We start from the raw sequence: 19,451 nt of genomic DNA, 5'->3' as shown, positions 1-19,451 counted from the left end.
AACCACTACGCCAGTGACCCACACCTGGCTAGCCCAACACGCGCGTCGTGCAGCGATGGCCCGTTGCAGTGCAATTCTGCTAACGGGCGCCTGCAGCGACCCGAACTGGGCCGGCCATTTCCAGCATTTGTTCTTTCTGTTCTGAATACAAAAAAGAAGACGCGTAGGGAATCGAACCCTCGATCTCCAGCTCGAGTTAACAAGAGGTAACCACTACGCTAGTGACCCACACCTGGGCTAGCCCAACACGCGCGTCGTGCAACGATGGTTCGTTGTAGTGCAATTCTGCTAACGGGCGCCTGCAACGACCCGCGCTGGGCCGGCCCATTCCAGCATTTGTTCTTTCTGTTCTGAATACAAAAAAGAAGACGCGCCGCAGGGAATCGAACCCTCGATCTCAAGCTCGAGTTAACAAGAGGTAACCACTATGCCAGTGACCCCGATCTCATGACTAATTTTATTCTATTCTTTTCTTATTATACTTTCTTTGGTTTTCGTTTTTTGCTTCTGTTTTTCGCTTTTTCTTCTCTTTTTTCGTTTTCGTTTTCCCTTTTTTTCTCCATGGCTCGATGATATTTTTATTGTTCGTGAATTCTTCAAATCAATGAATTTTTTTCCCAAATTCACCATACTTTTGTCAAAAATGATGAACTTTTTCCAAATCAAATGAACATTTTTTAAAATTTTATGAACTCTTTCTCAAATTCAATGAACTTTTTAAAAAAAGTTGATGATCTTTTTCCACATTTGATGACCTTTTTTAAAATCTGATGAACTTTTTAAAATTCGATTATTATTTTTCAAAATTAATGAACTCCTTTTTAATACGGTGAACTTTTTAAAAAATTTGATGATTTTTTTTCAAATTCAATGAATTTTTTTAAATTTTGATGAACTTTTCCAAATTTGTTGTACTTTTTTTCGAAAACCGACTATCTTTGTTAAAATTTTGATGAACTTTTTTCAAATTCGATGAACTTCTTTCTTTTTTATGATTTTTTCTTCTTCTTTAATATTAAAGTCAACGGTTAACTAGTCAATTGGTCAACCGCGATCGTATAAAACAGTCGTCGCTCGAGCTAGCGATCGATCAGGCGGGGCGAGTGTAGCGCTCGCCACATGGGCCGGCCCACTCGGTGTTTCAGCGGGCGCCGGTTGGCTTCCGCGGCGCTGAACGCGTGGATTAGGAGCTCCCAGCACCCCCGGCACGGCCAGCTACGCACACTGACTACATGGGACGTGTGGGGCCGGCACACGTGCTCGACTCCCCAGCCGTGGCATGACACAGTGAGAAACAGGCCGACCAATCGACATGTTTAGCCCATCAACACGTATGATTTTGGCTATTTTGAGGCTATTTTGATTGTTTTAGGTTAATATATATATATATATATATATATATATATATATATATATATATTAAATATATACAAAAATAAAATGGGTTGTGCCTTGCCAGCACTCGTGCCCGGCCTACGACCAAGGCACATCCCTAGGCGAGCCATGTGCTGGCATGGACCATTTATAAATGTATCGGGCCAGACCCACCACAGGCCACGCATGCGGGTCATCGGTTCGGCACACTAATACCAGACCATTTGGCTAGATTTGCCCTTTCGTCCTCTTTCTTTTCTCTTAGGCAGGTTCAATCTTGTTGATGGGCAACGAAAAGAGGCCACAAACATGGGCTAAGCCCAAACGACTTTAGTTTTGAGCAGTGATGGACTGATTGGCCGTAAGGGTAGGCCCGCACTGGAAGCTATCAATGCCACATGGGGTGGGTGTGCTAAAACCCCTAAAAAAGATGGGTGTGCTCAAAAAACATGGGTGAGTCTTTGCAGCTAGTCTCTAGTTTTTCATAGACGGCAAGGACTGTTGGGGAACGTCGCATGGGAAACAAAAAATTTCCTACGCGCACGAAGACCTATCATGGTGATGTCCATCTACGAGAGGGGATGAGTGATCTACATACCCTTGTAGATCGTACAGCAGAAGCGTTAGAGAACGCGGTTGATGTAGTGGAACGTCCTCACGTCCCTCGATGCGCCCCGCGAACAATCCCGCGATCAGTCCCACGATCTAGTACCGAACGGACGGCACCTCCGCGTTCAGCACACGTACAGCTCGACGATGATCTCGGCCTTCTTGATCCAGCAAGAGAGACGGAGAGGTAGAAGAGTTCTCCGGCAGCGTGACGGCGCTCCGGAGGTTGGTGATGATCTCGTCTCAGCAGGGCTCCGCCCGAGCTCCGCAGAAACGCGATCTAGAGGAAAAACTATGGAGGTATGTGGTCGGTCAGCCGTGAGAAAGTCGTCCCAAATCTGCCCTAAAAGCCCCATATATATAGGAGGAGGGAGGGGGACCTTGCCTTGGGGTCTAAGGGACTCCCAAGGGGTCGGCCGAGCCAAGGGGGGGAGGACTCCCCCCCAAACCGAGTTGGACTTGGTTTGGTGGGAGGAGTCCCCCTCCCTTCCCACTTCTTCCCCCTTTTTTTTTTCTTTTCCTTTGATTTTCTTCTCTTGGCGCATAGGCCCCCTTGGGGCTGTCCCACCAGCCCACTAAGGGCTGGTGTGCCTCCCCAAAGCCTATGGGCTTCCCCGGGGTGGGTTGCCCCCCCCGGTGAACTCCCGGAACCCATTCGTCATTCCCGGTACATTCCCGGTAACTCCGAAAACCTTCCGGTAATCAAATGAGGTCATCCTATATATCAATCTTCGTTTCCGGACCATTCCGGAAACCCTCGTGACGTCCGTGATCTCATCCGGGACTCCGAACAACATTCGGTAACCAACCATATAACTCAAATACGCATAAAACAACGTCGAACCTTAAGTGTGCAGACCCTGCGGGTTCGAGAACTATGTAGACATGACCCGAGAGACTCCTCGGTCAATATCCAATAGCGGGACCTGGATGCCCATATTGGATCCTACATATTCTACGAAGATCTTATCGTTTGAACCTCAGTGCCAAGGATTCGTATAATCCCGTATGTCATTCCCTTTGTCCTTCGGTATGTTACTTGCCCGAGATTCGATCGTCAGTATCCGCATACCTATTTCAATCTCGTTTACTGGCAAGTCTCTTTACTCGTTCCGCAATACAAGATCCCGCAACTTACACTAAGTTACATTGCTTGCAAGGCTTGTGTGTGATGTTGTATTACCGAGTGGGCCCCGAGATACCTCTCCGTCACACGGAGTGACAAATCCCAGTCTTGATCCATACTAATTCAACTAACACCTTCGGAGATACCTGTAGAGCATCTTTATAGTCACCCAGTTACGTTGCGACGTTTGATACACACAAAGCATTCCTCCGGTGTCAGTGAGTTATATGATCTCATGGTCATAGGAATAAATACTTGACACGCAGAAAACAGTAGCAACAAAATGACACGATCAACATGCTACGTCTATTAGTTTGGGTCTAGTCCATCACGTGATTCTCCCAATGACGTGATCCAGTTATCAAGCAACAACACCTTGTTCATAATCAGAAGACACTGACTATCATCGATCAACTAGCTAGTCAACTAGAGGCATGCTAGGGACGGTGTTTTGTCTATGTATCCACACATGTAAATGAGTCTTCATTCAATACAATTATAGCATGGATAATAAACTATTATCTTGATACAGGAATTATAATAATAACTATACATTTATTATTGCCTCTAGGGCATAATTCCAACCGTCTCCCACTTGCACTAGAGTCAATAATCTAGCCCTCACATCACTATGTGATTTACATTGTAATAAATCTAACACCCATACAGTTCTGGTGTCGATCATGTTTTGGCCGTGGAAGAGGTTTAGTCAGCGGGTCTGCTACATTCAGATCCGTGTGCACTTTGCATATATTTACGTCCTCCTCCTCGACGTAGTCGCGGATGAGGTTGAAGCGTCGTTTGATGTGTCTGGTCTTCTTGTGAAACCTTGGTTCCTTTGCTAGGGCAATGGCACCAGTGTTGTCACAGAACAAGATTATTGGATCCAGTGCACTTGGCACCACTCCAAGATCCGTCATGAACTGCTTCATCCAGACACCCTCCTTAGCCGCCTCCGAGGCAGCCATGTACTCTGCTTCACATGTAGAATCTGCTACGACGCTTTGCTTGGAACTGCACCAGCTTACTGCACCCCCATTAAGAATAAATACGTATCCGGTTTGCGACTTAGAGTCGTCCGGATCTGTGTCAAAGCTTGCATCGACGTAACCTTTTACGGCGAGCTCTTCGTCACCTCCATACACGAGAAACATCTCCTTAGTCCTTTTCAGGTACTTCAGGATATTCTTGACCGCTGTCCAGTGATCCACTCCTGGATTACTCTGGAACCTACCTGCCATACTTATGGCCAGGCTAACATCCGGTCTAGTGCACAGCATTGCATACATGATAGAGCCTATGGCTGAAGCATAGGGGACGGAGCGCATATGCTCTCTATCTTCATCAGTTGCTGGGCACTGAGTCTTACTCAATCTCGTACCTTGTAACACTGGCAAGAACCCTTTCTTCGACTGTTCCATTTTGAACCTCTTCAAAACTTTATCAAGGTATGTGCTTTGTGAAAGTCCTATCAAGCGTTTTGATCTATCCCTATAGATCTTAATGCCTAGTATGTAAGCAGCTTCTCCTAGGTCCTTCATAGAGAAACTTTTATTCAAGTAACCTTTTATGCTCTCCAAAAGCTCTACGTTGTTTCCAATCAGCAATATGTCATCCACATATAATATTAGAAACGCCACAGAGCTCCCACTCACTTTCTTGTAAATACAAGATTCTCCAACCACTTGTATAAACCCAAATGCTTTGATCACCTCATCAAAGCGTTTGTTCCAACTCCGAGATGCTTGCACCAGTCCATAAATGGATCGCTGGAGCTTGCACACCTTGTCAGCATTCTTAGGATCGACAAAACCTTCGGGTTGCATCATATACAACTCTTCCTTAAGGAAACCGTTAAGGAACGCCGTTTTGACATCCATCTGCCAGATTTCATAATCGAAAAATGCAGCTATTGCTAACATGATTCTGGTGGACTTAAGCATCGCTACGGGTGAGAAGGTCTCATCGTAGTCAACTCCTGGAACTTGTGAAAAACCCTTTGCCACAAGTCGAGCTTTATAAACGGTCACATTACCGTCAGCGTCCGTCTTCTTCTTAAAGATCCATTTGTTCTGAATAGCCTTGCGGCCCTCAGGTAGTATCTCCAAAGTCCACACTTTGTTCTCATACATGGATCCTATCTCGGATTTCATGGCTTCTAGCCATTTGTTAGAATCTGGGCCCACCATTGCTTCTTCATAATTCGCTGGTTCATTGTTGTCTAACAACATGATTGATAAGACGGGATTACCGTACCACTCTGGAGCAGCACGTGATCTCGTCGACCTGCGTGGTTCAACAGAAACTTGAACTGGAGTTTCATGATCATCATCATTAACTTCTTCCTCAACCGGTGTTGCAGTGACAGAGGTACCCCTTGCCCTGCGCCACCATCCAGAGGGATGAGAGGTTCGACAACCTCGTCAAGTTCTATGTTCCTCCCACTCAATTCTCTCGAGAGAAACTCCTTCTCGAGAAAAGTTCCGTTCTTAGCAACAAACACTTTGCCCTCGGATTTGAGATAGAAGGTGTACCCAACCGTCTCTTTTGGGTAACCTATGAAGACGCACTTTTCCGCTTTGGGTTCCAGCTTTTCAGGCTGAAGCTTTTTGACATAAGCATCACATCCCCAAACCTTAAGAAACGACAACTTCGGCCTTTTGCCATACCACAGTTCGTATGGTGTCGTCTCAACGGATTTCGATGGTGCCCTATTTAAAGTGAATGGAGCTGTTTCTAATGCATAACCCCAAAAAGATAACGGCAAATCAGTAAGAGACATCATAGATCGCACCATCTCTAATAAAGTACGATTACGACGTTCGGACACACCATTACGCTGTGGTGTTCCAGGCGGTGTTAACTGTGAAACAATTCCACATTGTCTTAAGTGAGTACCAAACTCGAAACTCAGATATTCACCCCCACGATCAGACCGTAGGAACTTGATCTTCTTGTTACGATGATTTTCCACTTCACTCTGAAATTGCTTGAACTTTTCAAATGTTTCAGATTTGTGCTTCATCAAGTAGACATAACCATATCTACTTAAATCGTCAGTGAAGGTGAGAAAATAACGATATCCGCCGCGTGCCTCCACGCTCATTGGACCACACACATCGGCATGTATGATTTCCAACAAGTCACTTGCACGCTCCATTGTTCCGGAGAACGGAGTCTTAGTCATCTTGCCCATGAGGCACGGTTCGCACGTGTCAAGTGAATCAAAGTCAAGTGACTCCAAAAGTCCATCAGCATGGAGTTTCTTCATGCGCTTTACACCAATATGACCCAAGCGGCAGTGCCACAAAAATATGGCGCTATCAATTTTTACTCTAACTCTTTTGGTCTCATTGTTATGTATATGTGTATCGCTATCAAGATTCAATATGAACAATCCTCTCACATTCGGTGCATGACCATAAAAGATGTTACTCATAGAAATAGAACAACCATTATTCTCAGACTTAAAAGAGTAACCGTCTCGCAATAAACAAGATCCAGATATAATGTTCATGCTCAACGCAGGCACTAAATAACAATGATTTAAGTTGATCACTAATCCCGATGGTAGTTGAAGTGACACTGTGCCGATGGCGATTGCATCAACCTTGGAACCGTTTCCTACGCGCATCGTCACTTCGTCTTTCGCCAGCCTTCGTCTATTCCGCAGTTCCTGCTTCGAGTTGCAAATGTGAGCAACAGAACCGGTATCAAATACCCAGGCACTACTACGAGAGCCGGTTAAGTACACATCAATAACATGTATATCAAATATACCTGATTTTTCTTTGCCCGCCTTCTTATGATACTTGGGGCAATTGCGCTTCCAGTGACCCATACCCTTGCAATAGAAGCACTCTGTTTCAGGCTTTGGTCCAGCTTTGGGTTTCTTCGGCGGATTGGCAACAGGCTTGCCGCTCTTCTTCGAATTGCCCTTCTTTCCTTTGCCGTTTCTCTTGAAACTAGTGGTCTTGCTCACCATCAACACTTGATGCTCTTTACGGAGTTCAGACTCTGCGACTTTCAGCATCGCAAACAACTCGCCGGGAGACTTGTTCATCCCTTGCATGTTGTAGTTCAACACAAAGCCTTTATAGCTTGGCGGCAGTGATTGAAGGATTCTGTCAGTGATAGCTTCTTGCGGGAGTTCAATCCCCAGTTCAGCTAGACGGTTTGAGTACCCAGACATTTTGAGCACATGTTCACTGACAGACGAGTTTTCCTCCATCTTGCAAGCATAGAATTTATCGGAGGTCTCATACCTCTCGATCCGGGCGTTCTTCTGAAAGATAAACTTCAACTCCTGGAACATCTCAAATGCTCCATGACGCTCAAAGCGACGTTGAAGTCCCGGTTCCAAGCCATACAAGACTGCACATTGAACTATTGAGTAGTCCTCCTTACGTGCTAACCAAGCGTTCTTAACATCCTGATCAGCCGTAGCGGGTGGTTCATCTCCTAGCGCGGCATTAAGGACATAATCCTTCTTACCAGCTTGTAAGATTAGCTTAAGATTACGAGCCCAGTCTACAAAGTTGCTTCCATCATCTTTCAACTTAGCTTTCTCTAGGAACGTATTAAAATTCAGGATGACACTTGCGTGAGCCATGATCTACAACACAAATATATTCAAAGTGGACTTAGACTATGTTCAAGATAATTAGAGTTCAACTTAATCAAATTATATGCTAAACTCCCACTCAAAAAGTACATCTCTCTAGTCATTTGAGTGGTTCATGATCCACTTACACTATCCCAAGTCCGATCATCACGTGAGTTGAGTATAGTTTCAGTGGTAAGCATCCCTATGCTACTCATATCAACTATATGATTCATGATCGACCTTTCGGTCTCATGTGTTCCAAGGCCATGTCTGCACATGCTAGGCTCGTCAAGCTTAACCCGAGTGTTCTGCGTGCGCAACTGTTTTGCACCCGTTGTATGTGAACGTTGAGTCTATCACACCCGATCATCACGAGGTGTCTCGAAACGACGAACTGTAGCAACGGTGCACAGTCGGGGAGAACACAATTTCGTCTTGAAATTTTAGTGAGAGATCACCTCATAATGCTACCGTCGTTCTAAGCAAAATAAGGTGCATAAAAGGATTAACATCACATGCAATTCATAAGTGACATGATATGGCCATCATCACGTGCTTCTTGATCTCCATCGCCAAAGCACCGACACGATCTTCTTGTCACCGGCGCCACACCATGATCATCCATCAACGTGTTGCCATTGTGGTTGTCGTGCTACTAATGCTATCACTACTAAAGCTACATCCTAGCAAAATAGTAAACGCATCTGCAAGCACATATGTTAGTATAAAGACAACCCTATGGCTCCTGCCGGTTGCCGTACCATCGACGTGCAAGTCGATATTTCTATTACAACATGATCATCTCATACATCCAATATATCACATCACATCGTTGGCCATATCACATCACAATCATACCCTGCAAAAACAAGTTAGACGTCCTCTAATTTTGTTGTTGCATGTTTTACGTGGTGACCAAGGGTATCTAGTAGGATCGCATCTTACTTACGCAAACACCACAACGGAGATATATGAGTTGCTATTTAACCTCATCCAAGGACCTCCTCGGTCAAATCCGATTCAACTAAAGTTGGAGAAACCGACACTTGCCAGTCATCTTTGAGCAAAGGGGGTTACTCGTAACGATGAAACCAGTCTCTCGTAAGCGTACGAGTAATGTCGGTCCAAGCCGCTTCAATCCAACAATACCGCAGAATCAAGAAAATACTAAGGAGGGCAGCAAAACGCACATCACCGCCCACAAAACCTTTTGTGTTCTACTCGAGAAGACATCTACGCATGAACCTAGCTCATGATGCCACTGTTGGGGAACGTCGCATGGGAAACAAAAAATTTCCTACGCGCACGAAGACCTATCATGGTGATGTCCATCTACGAGAGGGGATGAGTGATCTACGTACCCTTGTAGATCGTACAGCAGAAGCGTTAGAGAACGCGGTTGATGTAGTGGAACGTCCTCACATCCCTCGATCCGCCCCGCGAACAATCCCGCGATCAGTCCCACGATCTAGTACCGAACGGACGGCACCTCCGCGTTCAGCACACGTACAGCTCGACGATGATCTCGGCCTTCTTGATCCAGCAAGAGAGACGGAGAGGTAGAAGAGTTATCCGGCAGCGTGACGGCGCTCCGGAGGTTGGTGATGATCTCGTCTCAGCAGGGCTCCGCCCGAGCTCCGCAGAAACGCGATCTAGAGGAAAAACTATGGAGGTATGTGGTCGGGCAGCCGTGAGAAAGTCGTCTCAAATCTGCCCTAAAAGCCCCATATATATAGGAGGAGGGAGGGGGACCTTGCCTTGGGGTCCAAGGGACTCCCAAGGGGTCGGCCGAGCCAAGGGGGGGAGGACTCCCCCCCCCAAACCGAGTTGGACTTGGTTTGGTGGGAGGAGTCCCCCTCCCTTCCCACTTCTTCCCCCCTTTTTCTTTTCTTTTCCTTTGATTTTCTTCTCTTGGCGCATAGGCCCCCTTGGGGCTGTCCCACCAGCCCACTAAGGGCTGGTGTGCCTCCCCAAAGCCTATGGGCTTCCCCGGGGTGGGTTGCCCCCCCCGGTGAACTCCCGGAACCCATTCGTCATTCCCGGTACATTCCCGGTAACTCCGAAAACCTTCCGGTAATCAAATGAGGTCATCCTATATATCAATCTTCGTTTCCGGACCATTCCGGAAACCCTCGTGACGTCCGTGATCTCATCCGGGACTCCGAACAACATTCGGTAACCAACCATATAACTCAAATACGCATAAAGCAACGTCGAACCTTAAGTGTGCAGACCCTGCGGGTTCGAGAACTATGTAGACATGACCCGAGAGACTCCTCGGTCAATATCCAATAGCGGGACCTGGATGCCCATATTGGATCCTACATATTCTACGAAGATCTTATCGTTTGAACCTCAGTGCCAAGGATTCGTATAATCCCGTATGTCATTCCCTTTGTCCTTCGGTATGTTACTTGCCCGAGATTCGATCGTCAGTATCCGCATACCTATTTCAATCTCGTTTACTGGCAAGTCTCTTTACTCGTTCCGCAATACAAGATCCCGCAACTTACACTAAGTTACATTGCTTGCAAGGCTTGTGTGTGATGTTGTATTACCGAGTGGGCCCCGAGATACCTCTCCGTCACACGGAGTGACAAATCCCAGTCTTGATCCATACTAATTCAACTAACACCTTCGGAGATACCTGTAGAGCATCTTTATAGTCACCCAGTTACGTTGCGACGTTTGATACACACAAAGCATTCCTCCGGTGTCAGTGAGTTATATGATCTCATGGTCATAGGAATAAATACTTGACACGCAGAAAACAGTAGCAACAAAATGACACGATCAACATGCTACGTCTATTAGTTTGGGTCTAGTCCATCACGTGATTCTCCCAATGACGTGATCCAGTTATCAAGCAACAACACCTTGTTCATAATCAGAAGACACTGACTATCATCGATCAACTGGCTAGCCAACTAGAGGCATGCTAGGGACGGTGTTTTGTCTATGTATCCACACATGTAAATGAGTCTTCATTCAATACAATTATAGCATGGATAATAAACTATTATCTTGATACAGGAATTATAATAATAACTATACATTTATTATTGCCTCTAGGGCATAATTCCAACAAGGACATGGCATGTAAATTAAACTTACAACCAGTATTAGAAATTTCTCAGAAAAACAACCACTCTTAAAAGAAAACTTATCACCACACGATCTCCAAAACTCAAACATGAAAAAAAATGCAATCATGTTCTTTGATGTGATAAAAAAATGATATGGACATTATAGCATACCTCTCGAGCACACAGAACTGAAACATTGATACCACCATTTATTCGTCCCCACAAAATCCGCCATGGCTCCCCGCCATAAAAAAACGCGACGGCATTCCACCATTTCTTCGAACGGAGGGGAATAGTAGGCTATAGCTAACTACCCCTCACAAGATGTTTTTTTGCACAAAAACTAAGAGCATCTCCAACACGCGCCGAACGCGCCGCGCGCAAAAAACTGGTTTGCCGCGCGCCCATCGCCTGGTTTGGCGCGGCGCGCAGCGCTGACTCCAGCAACCGCGCTAAAATGCAGCGCGCGCCGCTCCAGCAACGCACAAAAATACAACGCGCGCGACTCGCCGGGCATTTTAACATATATGGCATTTTGGACACAAAATGAGTTTGAAACATTCATCAAAATGCAATGAACATGTGAAATTTGACACAAACAAGTTGATGAATAAAAGTTCATGCCCACAAGTTCATCCAACCAAGTTCAAAATGCAAACTAAAGTTCAAGACATAAATGAAAGACACATCAATCATCTTCCTCGTCTTCGTCCTCATCTTTTGAAGACGATTCTTCCGCCTCCGAAGATGAATCTTCCTCCCTAACCTCATCGCGCACCGCATCACGTGAAGCTCCGACGGTGTTGGCAAGATCTTCAACGGCATCTTCATGGGGAATGTGTGTGAGGAGGCACATCGAAAGACATTCCACCCATGGTCGGAGGTGCACCCATGCCTCCCATGAGAGAAGCAAAACTCATGCCTCCCATGGCAGCCATAGCATCGGAGGGTGCTCCAAAGCCACCCATGCCTCCCATGGCGGCCGGAGGTGCACCCATGCCTCCCATGGCTCCGAAGCCACCCATGCCTCCCATGCACTGAGGCCACCGTCACCCATGCCGCCGAGGCCACCGCCACCCATGGCGTCGAGGCCACCGCCACCCATGCCGCCGAGGCCACCGCCACCCATTGTGCGGATCATGTCTCTTTTTTGGATCAAGACTTCTTCACGGGCAAGGTTGACATAATCCTTTTGCGCATCATTGAACAAAGATGTGTCCAAGAAGAACAAGTGCTTCTCCCATTCCAACAACTTAGCTCGCTCCTCCATGCCCACCTTCCTCTCCTCCAATGCCACTTTCCTCTCCTCGGCGGCCACCCTCCTCTCCTCGGCCGCGGCATCTTGGTTCCTTGCCATTTTCCTCACATCGTTGGCTTCTTTTCTTGCCTTCACAATAGCTTCCATAGCATTTGTGAGCTCATCATCTCCTTTCCTCTTCTTCTTTTCGGTTTTGTCTTTCTTGCACCCATCCGATCGTTTTGGCTTCGAGTATGAAACCGAGTTGGGTGTGGGGCTTTGTCACGCCCAAGATGGGACCCTATCCTCAATTTGGCACGAGGGCCTCATCAGGGATGGAAGCGCATCTCGTCGTGTCGCAAGAATGGATATCGTTACAAGTACATGTACTGAAAAGAAGAGATATATAAAGAGTTGGCTTACACTCGCCACAAGCTACATCAGAGTCACATCAGTACATTACATAATCATCAAGAGTAAGAGCAGGGTCCGAATACGGACGAAAACAAACGAGAAAATAAGAAAGACGTCCATCCTTGCTATCCCAGGCTGTCGGCCTGGAACCCATCCTAGATCGATGAAGAAGAAGAAGAAGAAGCAACTCCAAATGAACAATCAACGCGCTCGCGTCAAGTAACCTTTACCTGTACCTGCAACTGGTGTTGTAGTAACCTGTGAGCCATAGGGGACTCAGCAATCTCATTTCCAAAGGTATCAAGACTAGCAAAGCTTAATGGGTGAGGCATGGTTAAGTGGTGAGGTTGCAGCAGCGGCTAAGCATATATTTGGTGACTAAACTTACGAGTACAAGAAATAAGAGGGGGAAGATCTACGCATAACAGGCGTGAACTACTGATGATCAAATGAATGATCCTGAACACCTACCTACGTCAGACATAACCCCACCGTGTCCTCGATCGGAGAAGGAACTCACGAAAGACATAGTCACGGTTACGCACACAGTTGGCATATTTTAATTAAGTTAACTTCAAGTTATCTAGAACCAGTGTTAAACAAAGTGTCCACGTTGCCACGTAACCGCGGGCACGGCTTTCCGAAAGATTTAACCCCGCAGGGGTGCTCCAACTAGTCCATCACAAATTTCCACCAGCCGCATAGAAATCCTCAATCACGAAGCTCGCGATCTCGTCGGATTCCCTAGTGGAAAACCTCAGCTCTGAGATTACCCAAAGCATCACCGGAATCCCGATGCACAAGATATCTCGTCAAAGGTAAAACTAATCCAGCAAGGCAGCCCGACGTGTCGACGATCCCGATAGAAGTCGCGTACCTCGTTCTCAGGACACGACGGATAAGCGAAGCGTACGGGTGCCAAACCTCGAGTTTCCTCGGGGTGGCCCCGCACGGTGCTCTGTTTTGGACCAACACTCATGAGGAGCACTGGCCCGGGGGTTGATTAAATTATCCTCGGGGTCCGGAAAGTCCCTATGCAAGTTTATTAGGTGATTAGGCAAATGTAGTACCAAAGTTGGGCCTTGCCAGACCTACTTTAATCTAAAACGAATTATCAAGGGGGTCCCCATAACAACCCCGATCGTGTTAGGAGCGCTCGTTTATGGAACATAACACCGGTAGCCGAAACTAAGGGGGCAAAGGTGGAACAAAACACCAGGCTAGAAAGGCCGAGCCTTCCACCTTTTACCAAGTATATAGGTGCATTAAATTAAATAGCATTTAATATGGTGATATAACAAGGAACCCATGTTTTCACATGGAAGCAACTGCACCTGCAACTAGCAACACTAACACATGGTTAAGCAAGCAGTAACATAGCCAATCAGCGGTTTGCTAGGTCGAACAGGTTGAAGGTTAACATGGCATTGTTGAGAGGCTGATATTTAACAGGCGGTAGGCAACGAGACATAATCGATAGAAGCGGTAAAACTAGCATGGCAATGATAGTAATGGTATCTGAGGAAATGGTCATCTTGCCTGAGATCCCGCTTGGAAGAAGAACAACTCCGAGAGGTCGGCGAACCAACGTAGTCGAACGGGTCCTCACATTCCGACACGCTTGCGGAACTCTATCGAGACGGAGCAAACCGGAAACAAACATCAACACAATATTCACCACACAATGCACAACATGATGCAAAACCTACCATGATGCATGATCAGATCAAAATGCAAGGGATGGCATGGCAATTCACCTCACGCAAACACTACACATTAAATGAAGCTCGATATGCAACGGGTTACATATCGACGAAACTCCACGATTAGTTATTTAATTCACTCCCGTTTATTTACACCGCAATATTTAATTTTTGTTAACATGGTAAGGGGTGAAGCAGAAATATAACTACCTATCTATGCATTTTAAATGAGGCCGGAAACAACTTATAGCATCTCCGAAATGACACCACGCGTTAAATCTTAGTTCTGTCCAGATTTGTCCTAATCACATTTTAGGTTTACTAAACGGCAAAACAAAGTGGTTCACATGATTCTACTCGTCGTTCTGGTCCATTTACATATATGGCACATCTCCAACGGAGCTACGGACAAACATATGTGCGACACAAGATATTATGCCATGAATGCGACATGCATGCAAAAGAAATAATAAATAAATACACACAGTGAAAATAAAAGAGAGACCACAGAGATTTGATCCACAGAGCCAGCTCCCCAATGAACATGACTGAAACAAAGGCCGACCTAGCTGTGCAAAAAAAATATAGGGGATTCTGGGATTCGAACCCCAAATCCGTTGGATGGACACTGGTAGTTCTACCACGAGACTAATAAGTACTTGACTAAATTGACTACACAACCATTAAACATGGCAAAAGTTGTTGTGCTAGAAAGGAAAAATTCCCAAAAAAATACTATGCAACGATCGGGATTCGATCCAGGACCTCTGGTGTGCAAAGCTGTTGTGCTAGCCAATTGGGCTACTAACATTCTCATGGTAAACTATAGCATCCACCTAAAATAACCAAAACAAGCAGACCAGAGCTGGTCAAACAGAAACAGATTTCAGACCGGTGCTTACAACAGGGAAAACAGAGACGCGACATGGAGTTTCTCGGAATGCGAGAGGGAGGTCGGGGTCTGGGGCATCAGGGCCGGATTCGGTGCCGAGAAGGTCACACGCGAGGCTTTGGAGATGGGGGCTTCTAAGGGCGCCATGGCAGAGAGGTCCTTTGCGCGTCCCTGACGATGGCCATGGAAGAGCTGCTGCACCAGATGAGACCATGGCGGAGGCGCAGGGCAATGGGTCTCCAGCAACGCGAGGAAGAGGAGGGAGCCAGATCCGCGACGGCGCCTATAGGGTCCTTCTGTTCCCGGCGGTTGGCGAGAGTCCTCATGCCACGAAGGCGAGCTCCTTCTGCGGCCATGGAGGTCCTGCTCGAGGGAGAGGAGAGAGAGAGAAGTTACGGGAGGAAGAGAACTAGAGAAGGAGAGGGGGGCGATGCAGGGCACGGGATCGACCTGGACGGGCGGGGCTGGGGCACTCTAGCTGCTGGATCGAAGCTCCATGGGGCGGCTCGGCTGCTCCTGGATCGAACGAGAGAGGAGATGGGGATTGGGCAGAGGTGCTCGATCGCTAGGGCTAGCGGGGGTAGGTGGGCCTTGGGCCGGCTGGAGGTCCAAGTGGCCGACTGGGCTACTCTCTCTCCCGCTTAAAATAAAAACGGAAAGGCTTCGCGAGAAATAAAACTAAAGCTGAAATAGAAGAAAAAATATGCGAGAGGCAAAGGAAAAGGAAAAAAACAAAATAGAAATACTTTTGGGCTCCTTAAAACATGCTCCACTTTATAAAAATAGATTGGAATCTTTTGAAGAAAAAGAATAAAACCCTTCTATATAAAATTAGGCGCTGGTTTTAAATAAAACAAAAGGAAAAAATATAAAGTGAAAACCAGAGGGTTGCCCCAAATAATAGGAATATTTTTTAGAATAGGGGGGACATTTTATTTAGGCAAAATCAGAAACTGGAATTGCCTCAAAATAATTAGGAGAGGAGAGAAGAGTTTCCTATTGCACTAAAGACTCTGAAAGCACTTGAAGCACTCACAACTCAAAACACACACACGCAAAAGATGATGCAAGATGCCATGATGCAAACTAAATGATGATGCAATTGGGATCAGCCACGAACTCATTACCAACACAATGTTGCCAAACAAGGAAATAATAGCAAAAGGGGGAAGAATTGCATTGGGGCCGTCACAAATCTCCTACACTACAAGAGGATCTCGCCCCGAGATCCAAGAATGAAAGGGGAAGAGGATGAGAAGGCAAGAGGTAAAAAAAATAGTTGCTTCTTTGACAACCGAGTGAAACCACGATCCTCGAAGGTTGCAAAGAGATGAGGACTGATATGAGAAACAAGCAAGAATTCACGGAAAATTTCGGCAACACTTCGGTAGGAAAATGGGACAAAAAAAATTCGATAAGAAGATAGAATTAGACAATATACACACCCAACAACTAAATAGAACAAGGGAACACCATGATCTTGAAAGAACAACATAATAGACCCAAAAGAGCAACAACACAAAGCCTCCGGAACAAGAGAATAAGAACTAGCTCAAGCGGAAGAAGAGAATGAAGAAAAGAATGACAACTACCATCACAATAGAATAGAAGAGCCTCCGGTCATAGAATTGACGTAGTGGTTGGAAAACCATCAACGAAAAACAAGATAGTAGTGGGCTTATGGAAATCATCTCAACAAATATGAGGTGACAACCAACCACTAAAAGAAACGAGGATAGCTTGGGAGCAAAAAGAAATGAACACTTCTTGCACCAAAAGGATACCTTGAGAACTAGGGTTAATGAGAAGCACCATGATAGCACAATCCATAGGAAAAGCTTTAGGTGAAGTCCAAACCAAGATAGCTCAAAGAAGAAATCATGGGTTGAAAATATCTCATGATCGTAGAATTGGTGGGTTTAATGTAACGCCCAAGATGCGGTCCTTTCCGATCTGGGGGTCGAGGCCCCCGAATAGGAAAGAAGCGCATCTAAGTGTTTCGCAAGCAAGTAAACATAGCACATAATAATATTTACAGTAGACAATCTGGGATTCAACTGTCTTCTTATTAATAATACAGAGTACAACGCAGATACAAACAAGGTAGTTCCGGTACGGACTACAAAACAAGGAAAATGCTATGCTACCCGCTGCAGGCCCACGATCACGACCACGGCTCAGTTCTCTGGATAGTTCACGTAAAGGCGATATGTCTCCTCGTCGTACTGCCACGTCAGCTGGGTGCCGTCGGGATCATCTGACTCTGGGGTACCTGTACCTGCTGGAAGTTTCGGAGGAATCCGTGAGCCACGGGGACTCAGCAATCTAAGACCTTGGTGCCAGAACTAGTCATGTTATTGGGTAAGGAAGGGGTGAAGTGTTTCAGGCTGCTGCACCCTATGACTGAACAAGTGGCTAACTTACGCGAGAAGGAAGTGAAAGTGGTCTACGCTAACGATCGGGAAGACTTGATCAGGAAGTGATCCTGAACACCTACCTACGGCAGTCATAACCCCACCGTGTTCCCGATCGAAGAGAGATCTTCGAAGGGACAGTCACGGTTACGCACACAGTTGGCATTTTTATTAGTTTATGTTTAAGTTCTCTAATGCCGGATGTTAACAAAATATTCCAAGTTGCCACATAACCGTGGGCACGGCTTTTTGAAAGATTAAACCCTGCAGGGGTGCTCCAACTAGTCCATCACAAACGAACACAGGCTGCAAAGGCATCCTCTATCACGAATTTCGTGATCTCGTCGGATTCCTTAGAGGAAAACCTCAACTCTGGGGAAAACCAAAGCCTCACCGGGATTCCTATACGCAAGATATACCGCTAAGGTAAGACACGACCAGCAGGACCTCCCGTCGTGTCGACGACCCTGATAAGAGCCGCGTATCTCAGTCTCAGGACACGACAGATGAGCTAGACGTCGGGATGGCTAAACCTCTGGGTGACCAGTGGGGCCCCGGACATCGCTCAGGTGGGGCCAACACTCATGAGGAGCACTGGCCCGGGTTGTTGATTAAATTCCTCGGGGTAGCTATTCCCTATGCAGATTATTTTGTGATTAGCAGATTAAAACCAAAGTTGGGTCCTGCCGGACAAGCCTTACCTCTACGCGATTTATCAAGGGGGTCCCCATAACCACCCCGAACGTGTTAGGAGTGATCATTATGGAATCAAACACCGGTAACCTGTAACTAAGGCGACAATGACGGAACAAGACACCCGGCAAAAGGCTAGGCCTCCCGTCATTTACCAAGTATATAGATACATTAATTAAATAATAGAAATTAATATAATGATATCAAGATCATGTCATAACATGAGGTGATTGACACCACTATGGTGTTGAGTACAAACCCCTACTACTAACACACAAAGATCCATGCCCTTGGGCTCCATCTATACCATGGAAACAAGCCCAAACTTTCAACAAAGTGCAAATGCAATTCCACAAGGTATTCTTCTAAGATGACAATTACATAGGTGAATCTTATGTGCACAAGGACAAAGGGACATGGGGGTTTTAACCCCATGTTTGTGTCATGCACATCAACAACACCAACACACACAATACCTCACTAGCACTAGCATCAAGCTCAACACAAAAGTAACTCTAAGCTAACAAGAGAGTATGCACACCCCCACATATGGGCATGTGATGGTGCACACTCTCACAAGCATCACTAGGATCTTCCTAGGAATCATGTCTTCCTCAAAGTGCAACCCCCACAACAATCTACCCAAGCTTAGCTAGGAACCACACCTACACATGCTAACATAGATAGTCACCTAGAACATCACATCACATCAAAACATGTGGGGAGGGGGAAGGCATCCACTCCCCACTAAATCCATGCCAACAAAAGAAACTACAAGATCAACTTAGACCCACTTAAGCTCAAAAGATGTGCCCAAACATGTATAGCTAGTGCTTCTATCCCCCCTTAAGAACATCACTCACAAGAAAAACACATCACAAGCACACACCTCTACCAAGTGTTCTTCACACCACTAGATGTAACCCACAAAGGTTTACAAAGCTAGCAATACAACCTCTATCATCTTGCAAGTGTGCAACACACACACAAAGGAACCTGCTCCTAACTACACTAGCAGGGAAAAGATTTTTAATTCCATCTTGCTGCCCAAACACAAGGGAGGGGAAGAACAAATAAAGAGGCAGCAAAGAAAGATAGCAAAACAAATGTCAGGGGTCCTGGGATTCGAACCCAGTACCCCCTGGTACACAAGGCACCACCTAGCCACTGCACCAGCACCACTATTTCGACAGAAAGGGGGAAGAGAACAGGGAAACATGTCCCTGCTGCTCTTGCACAGGAATAACAGGGAAAAAAAATCTGACAAAAATATACTCAGCGCCGAGGGGGGAATCGA

This window comes from Hordeum vulgare, chromosome 4H (genome assembly GCF_904849725.1).
Source record: "Hordeum vulgare subsp. vulgare chromosome 4H, MorexV3_pseudomolecules_assembly, whole genome shotgun sequence".
Lineage (NCBI taxonomy): Eukaryota > Viridiplantae > Streptophyta > Magnoliopsida > Poales > Poaceae > Hordeum > Hordeum vulgare.
This window is presented reverse-complemented; position numbering follows the sequence as displayed.